Below are 7,586 nucleotides of genomic sequence, written 5' to 3' on the forward strand. Positions count from 1 at the left end.
CTCTGTCAGGGCTACGACCGGTAGCCGGGAAGCTAGGGTCACTGCATCACTTGGCTATACTGTAGTCATGGCAACTAGCACAGTGGTAATGATGGCTGATTGTGCTGTTAAAATTTCATCTGCTGGATCAGATGCCAGCTGTTTAGTATCATAACTATCAAAGTAATCAATGCGACTCTCTCAATCATGTGGTAATGAATTGAAGATTCTGTGAACACAAGAACACAAAGAGCACATTAAACTCTTTGCAACGAGCCAACCTTTTTGTTGTTGTTTACCATAGCTCAGCCAAGACTCCTATCCAGGAAAACAAGACAACTGGAAGGCATTTATATGCTTAAAAGTCAAATGTGTCATTTTGATAGGATTTCATTTCTGTACCTACAAGAAATTCCCCATATTGTTTCTACAGTAGCCCTGAATGGACAAAATGCTCTACAGAGTGCATTTCGTGAAAACATTATCTCCTTCAGGAGAAGAAGCGAAAACGTGACGACAATATTACTTCTGTGTCATCCACTGTAATGCTTCTAAAGGGATGGGGAAGGGTGGAGTTAGCTGTTGGTTGTAATTTGCAACCTCACCACTAGATGCCGGTAAATGTCATACACTGGACCTTTATGTCATTATAGATATGGGTACGATAAAACTTTGTTTTTTATCATTTAATAACGGCGTTCCCCATTTATATAGCTGTGTGTCATTCTATGTGTACACTAACTCTATAATATTTCAAATTTTGTCAGGGCTGTGATTGGATGATTGTCCCGTGGCAGAAACCAGCATCCCACCTGCCCAGGAAACTTGCCGTATTTGTCAAAGGGCTGTGGTGAAGGTCCAACACCACCATTCTACCAATCTCTTCTTTTAATATATCTTTCTCTGAACAGATACAGGCACTGTCATCAACACACTTGTAGAACGGAAAGGAACTTTTTGGGGGTCTGTGTTTAATAAACACTTGCATGTGCATAATTCACCAAAAATGCAATTCAACGTGTAGGTGATATTGTACATGTCTTATTCCAAGCTCAGCTGCATTTTTAATGCAGCATTTTTTTTATATATTTACAACCTAAAGGAACCTTGATGAAATGCAGATTTATTCCTTGGGGAGAGCTAAAGGAAGGACAATGCACATGGATTTACATATCTGTCAGTACCGTTTCCCATCTTCTTGCCTTCGTCTCTCACAGGTACCTGTGATCACCGAGACAACAGGTTTGTTTCCCATGTGACGAGATCAAGTCTCTGCTTCACACTGCGGTGGGGCTTTGTTTCTCAGCCTGGCTGCTGTGCTCGGTACAGACTGTGCCATGAAGACCTGGCTGCTCCTCGAGCTGCTGTTACCGAGAGGGGCTCAGCTGGCTGCGCTGAAAGATAAGAACGACGGGAGCTTTGTCTCTCTTCTCCCTCCCTCTAAAACCCAGAGGAGGTGACCTGCATTAAGACATCAGGAAAAGTGTGCTGGTTAATCGGATGGATGCAGGCAAACATCCTCAGAAGCTTGTTAAAGAATGGAGCGTTGGCAGTGATTTTAGAAAAGCAGCTTTCATAGTTTAATGGGGTTCATTAAATCCGAGTTGGCAAATGATAGCAGCCTGGCCACCTTCCAAAAAATCATTTCTTTTCACTTCTGTGACATCTCCATCTCTGTATACTAATGCATTTATAAGCCGTGTAGTATTCACAGAGGCAGGCGGTCTGTGTGTTCATCGCATGAATGAAGCATTCCCAGCTGAGATTTTCCAGCTATTACATCAGAACCTCCTCCAGCTCTGAGAGGTAAGAAACGATATAGCCTGTGCATTAATGTACTGTACCTCTCCTCCAGAACAGCGTCTGTTTCTCATTGAGTTTTTCTCATTTTGTAAGGTTTAATTAAGCTGACATCTGTGTAATCTTCAGTCTAAGTTTAGCTCTACATTCTGTGTTTAGACATGGGCTATGTTAGACATGGGCTTCTTACTGTATGTTTGACATAATGTAGTAATAGAGTCTCTAACAGTAGTGTATTTTAATAGTATCATGCAGTCTTTTTTGAGAAGAAAATATGCATTTGCCCTGTTTATAAGATATTATTGTCGCACCAATATATACATTACTTCTAATATCTCCTTGTTTTGGGATTTTTATTCTTTTTCATTATTATTAGTCACTCTTCATGTTTGTCACTGGGTTTTGCAAATAATGGGATAAAAAGTATTAAAAAGTGCTTGTCAACTTTGACAACACCGTATTTAATCATTCAAAACGTTTTTTTCCATTACGTGAAAAACCGAGAATTAGGACATCCGAGTAGATGTTTTCAACCCTTTTGTGCATGAAGTGAAATGGACAGTTACAAAACCTCTTTAAGCAAAAACAAAGCTCATACCATCCACTCAAGTGGTTAAAATAAGTGTAAAGAACTGATAAATGACTGGATTGCGCATGATGTCATTACACTGAATATTACGCGGCGCCATGTTGGTATGCCCAAACGTTTTATTAAATTAATAGGGAGTTTTCAAATATGAATGATAAAACAGTCCCACATTTTTATATCTTAAGTCTCTCAGTACATTCTTACAATGCAAATGTCGTAAGCATGTAAATGGTTAATCATTTAAAGTCGGGAATTTTTCCGTCTTATTAGATATAGAGTGAGTTATGTTCATTTTCAGTACAGTAGCGTACAAGACTTACAATACCTCAACATATGACAAATGTACTTATTCTGAAATCTAAATATAGATAAATATAGGCTGTTTATGTTTTTTAAGTCATGAATCTTTATTTCTAAACATTTACACATGTGCAATACACACTCACCTTCTATATTGATTTCAATACTTCGCTATTCTGCCCAAAATACACATAAACATTGGAAACACATTAAAAGTAACACCTCATTTAAACACTAAAAACTTATCGCGTGCCTAAATCGCTGGGTTTTTTTGGACCGTCATTTTGACTTTAAGTCAATAGTGCTCTCTTTCAGTTAGGCATACCAAGATGGTGTCGCGATCGCTTTCGGTGGCTTCACCTCCTGCTGCTGGTTTACAGTTCTAGGCGCAATCCGGTCGTTTGTATAGATCCCTTTAGGAGCAATATAAACACACACACAAAATCTTGACAGAGGCTGCCATGTATGAAAGGGGTAACGTGAAGAGGTCAAATAAAGGATTTGAAACATGATTTCTGAATCATAGGTGCTTTGGTATACTGTTAACTTGATGGTATCCTGGAGGTTGTTGCTTCAATCACAACAAGAAGCTTTAAGACATCTTAAACCTTATGTGGCTTTGGGGAATTGTCTGTACCTGTGCAAATAAGTGTTACCAGTCCTTTTTGTGTGTTGACACATTCTTCTTTCAGCATGAAACTGCGTGCAGTCCTTTATAGTACCACAACTTTCCTTTACACAACTTGTGATCTTGACAAAAAGAGGAAGAGAAAAGTTAATTACACTGTCAAACTCTTACAGTACAACTCAATTTTCCCAACTTTTGTCAAGCCTTAAACTTGTTATTGTTGTAAACTTCGCTAGGCTCAGACAATGCGCCTTTCCTTCTGTGAAAGCAGGAAGATTAATTTCCCACTTGAAAGATTAGGAGAATACCTTGAGGGCAGCGACTCGTGCTGCTGTCTGTCAGTGGCAGCGGTGGCTGTGCCGTTAACGTCTGCTTGTTTGCGCTACAGCCCGCAAACCACAACCCTCCCACAAGACCCCAGACTCCCTTCAGGATGTGATGTCCCCCTAGAGATATTCACTCCCCTTAGTAGATAATAACTTCACACTTCTTTTGTGATAAGCTGGCAAGGGCTTCTCTGCGTTTTTTAGGCTTTTTAGAGGCCACAACCATAGAGGCGCTCAATAGTTATCGTCAATGTTCTTTCCTGTTTTAACGTGAAAATCTCTAGTGCGCAGCAATGATAACCTTCTCTCTCGCGTTACTCCTCTCTAATCTGTTTCCTATAGGCCCCCTTGTGATTTACGCCCAGGTTTAGTATCACATTGTGGGCTAGTTAACATTTAGCAGAAGATTAAAGTAGACGTGTTTAAAATGTTGTCATAATGAATTTATGTGGTGGCTATAGTTAAGCATGACTGAAAATAAGGAAACATTTGCGTTACAAGGTACCAGCAAATAGCTCAATAAAGTTCTGATGCCTTTAAAGAAGCATTTTTGTCTTAAGCTACTGGCCAACATAAGCCCTTGCTCCATTTTACAATGTCATAAGATCCCCGTGGGGGAGAGTTGTTTACTGCTGGAAATGCAATCATAAAGACTGCAGCAGTCCCCGCTCCCAAAACAATCCCAAACCTCCCTTTGTAACAGGGCTCTTCAACTACTGTCTTTCAAGGGCCACATTAGACAACTAAAGTTGTGAAGTTTCATTTTGAACAACAAACAGCCTTAATGCCTTGTTTATTAACTTATGTTTGAATGTTGTGTTTAAACTTTATTAAACAGGAGGAGAGAGGAAGAGATCCGTTTAAGACTGTATTCTTGAGAGTATCAACTGACACAAGAAAATTCTGTCAACTGCAGAACAGTCAGTGAGAAAAGTGTCTGGTAAGTGTTTTGTAAGAGAACCAGTGTAATACTCAGATGTTGGTGGGCACGATCATTGTTTAGTGCAAACTGTTCTTTAGCTTATTTCAAACTGTAAAATTATCAGTGTTGTTTCATTGTGTTAACTTGTGATAGCATTTCTCTCAAACTCCAAATCAAAATATTGTTGTCTTTGCATTCTCTCAGTGTTTCACGTTGTTGGGTAACTTTGTCATTCCTGAGGATTGATTTTGCTGAAATTCAAAAGACACTGGACTGGAATTGTCACAATATATGTGGAAATGCTGAACTGAGGCAAAACTTCGCGCAGCACGAAGTAAGGGCTAGTGTGGAAGTCAATAACGCCTCTACGGCTCGACTAGCCGTGGATTATACCGCTTACAGTCATTTTCCAAATTGAAAATTACAGTTATTTTCGTCTGTTAATTTCAAATGGTGATCAAACTGACCGGAACTACCTGTGCATTAAATGGTTTTAATACAAACATTCCAGCCAATCAGAATCGAGTATAGTCAAACAGACCGAGGTATAAATATATACTGTAATCTTAAAGCATTAAAATATTGATGTCCTAAATTTTATTTCCTGACAATTAGTTGATGTACTTGGATATACTGTACCAATACTCTACTAATATTTGCTTCACAAATTTGAGAAAGTGGAGATGTCCTACTCCCATAACTGTGGTCTTCATTCTAACAAAATCGCAAAAGGTTTTCTTTGACCACCTGTACAGTAACAAAATCCACAAAGTTGTGATGATGGGAAAGGTGCAACCTTGGATCCATTTAGCTATGCATGGGTGCACTCGCTTTGTTCTGCGTTCTGCAGATGAAGGCTCATGCGACTGAGCCGCTCTCTCTGCGTATAATCCTGGACGACAGTTTTTGGCTCATTGGTGAGGGAAATGAGTTCAAGGAAATGAGTTCAAGGATATGTTCAGAATGCTGACACCCCTCTTCGCTCCTAGAGCGGTCCGTCAGAGCGGGTCCGTCCCATGGGACTCCTTGAACAAATCACAAGAATTCAGAACGTTGATTAGAGCAGTAACCAGAGTGAGTCAAGCCTTCGTCCAGCATCTCAAAATGACACAGACGCTCCAGCACCGGTCCCTGGTGCGGTTCACCACAATCCCCTCACCCACAACCCTCTGTGTTTTGATTTTATGACCACGTCAATGATCCGTTCCTTCTGCGAGGCAGCCGCTGTTAACACAGCTGAGGTGCATTAGCCCTGTGTTGTTCTTGCGCCTTACCTGGCTCCAGGCTCTGTTTGCGGTCCCCTGTGTTTTCCTTCCTCTTCACTGCGGCCGCAGACCCCTGCAGGAGTCCAAGTGGCAGATCTTGGAGGCTGTTATGCGCTTAATTGCCCGTGGTGTTGTTTTTCTGCAGTTTTGACATTTGGAATGGCAGTGATTTGACAATGTGCTGTCAGATCTCCCATGTTTCAGTTTGGCAGATTAATCAGAAGTGACTGCGCTGAAGATGAGAAGAAACCCGGCGATATGAGCCTGTCAGTTAGCACTGATCCAAAGCTTACATAGAGACGGCCGACAGTCTTGAAAGATTTTTATAATGTGGCAGAAATAACTAGGGGCTTGTTGCCATGGGCAGACCAGATGCTATACCGCTGTGTCTCGGATTGAAGTTAGTAACATCTTGCATCTTATTTCTCCATTCTTAATGTGCTTTTAAGATGCGATTGATCATTTATAATCCCATATGTGTCCTCAGTGACGCTTTTTATTGCACTGAGAGTGAACAGACCGCTGTTAACTCCTCTCACTGATCCCTGACCTGTTAAAGGAGCAGTCTGGGCTCCTTAGCCAGATCTGCACTGTAACTCTAGATCTTTATAGTCATGGTCCATATCACCTCACTGACCCCCCAGTTCAATTATACAGCTGACCCAGGTTTGATGACATAACCTCTCTGGATCAGGGTGCGAACACCCCGATGGGGACCCGCTGCCTGTCAGGCCACGTCGGCTCACCATGTTAAGCAGACACTTCCCAGAGTGTTCCCAATGGAGAGAGCAACAGTGAATGGCTTGCAGACAGACCATATAGAGATTTTTTTCTGTTGTATATCAACTATCAATCAAAGAATGAGGCAATGATTACAATTCTGGTGATGCTTAATTCGTGGAGTTAATTTTCTGTTGTTCTTTGCATTCTGACTTGCTGAGCTCGTGTGGGTAAATAGTGATTCTTCTCAATCACGTAATGTTAGTGCTTCTCTTTAGGTTAGGAATTTAAAGTTCAGCATTAGACTTTCCAAATAACATACGTGTAAACTTTTGTTTTTGTATAGTCCATCATAGCTAGTTATCTTTAAAACAGTTACAGAATAATATGGTGGTACCAAGATAGTCCTGATTTTATATTTCTTTGCGTAAATTAGTCAAATGATGACCTTGGTTATCACGTAACACTTTACAAAAAGGTTGTATTTGTTTTCATTAGTTAAAGCTAACAAAACTTATTTATTAGGCTTAGTTCATGTTCATTTCAGCATTTACTAATATATATTTATATAAACATACGTTAACATATGTTATGGCAACATGACGTAACATGAAAAATGTTATTGACATTAACTCACATTAATAAATTAAGATAAAATAATGCACTCACTATTTTCCTCATTGTTAGTTCATGATTGCTAATGCATTTACTAATAATAACAAATACAACCTTACTGTAAATTGTTACCAGTTACGCTCATGTACGACGTATTCTGTCAAAAATACTGTCATTTTCCACAAATTTGCTGTTTTTATTTCCAGAATTTTCATTTATGTTTTATAAATGCTGTAAAAAGGTTTAAAATGACAGGAGACTGCAAAGGTAAATTTGAGGTTGATATAAATATTTTTTTTTACTATACATCATTTTATTTTATGCTAGTTTCTGGCACCCCAAGGTGCCTTAATATTACAGTTTTTTTAACAGTGTATGAATTAATCCTAAAAAATCAGAACTTAAAAAAGGACAAAGTCACACATCTTTCTTAAAATAAGAT

This window comes from Barbatula barbatula (assembly GCF_947034865.1).
Source record: "Barbatula barbatula genome assembly, chromosome: 18".
Lineage (NCBI taxonomy): Eukaryota > Metazoa > Chordata > Actinopteri > Cypriniformes > Nemacheilidae > Barbatula > Barbatula barbatula.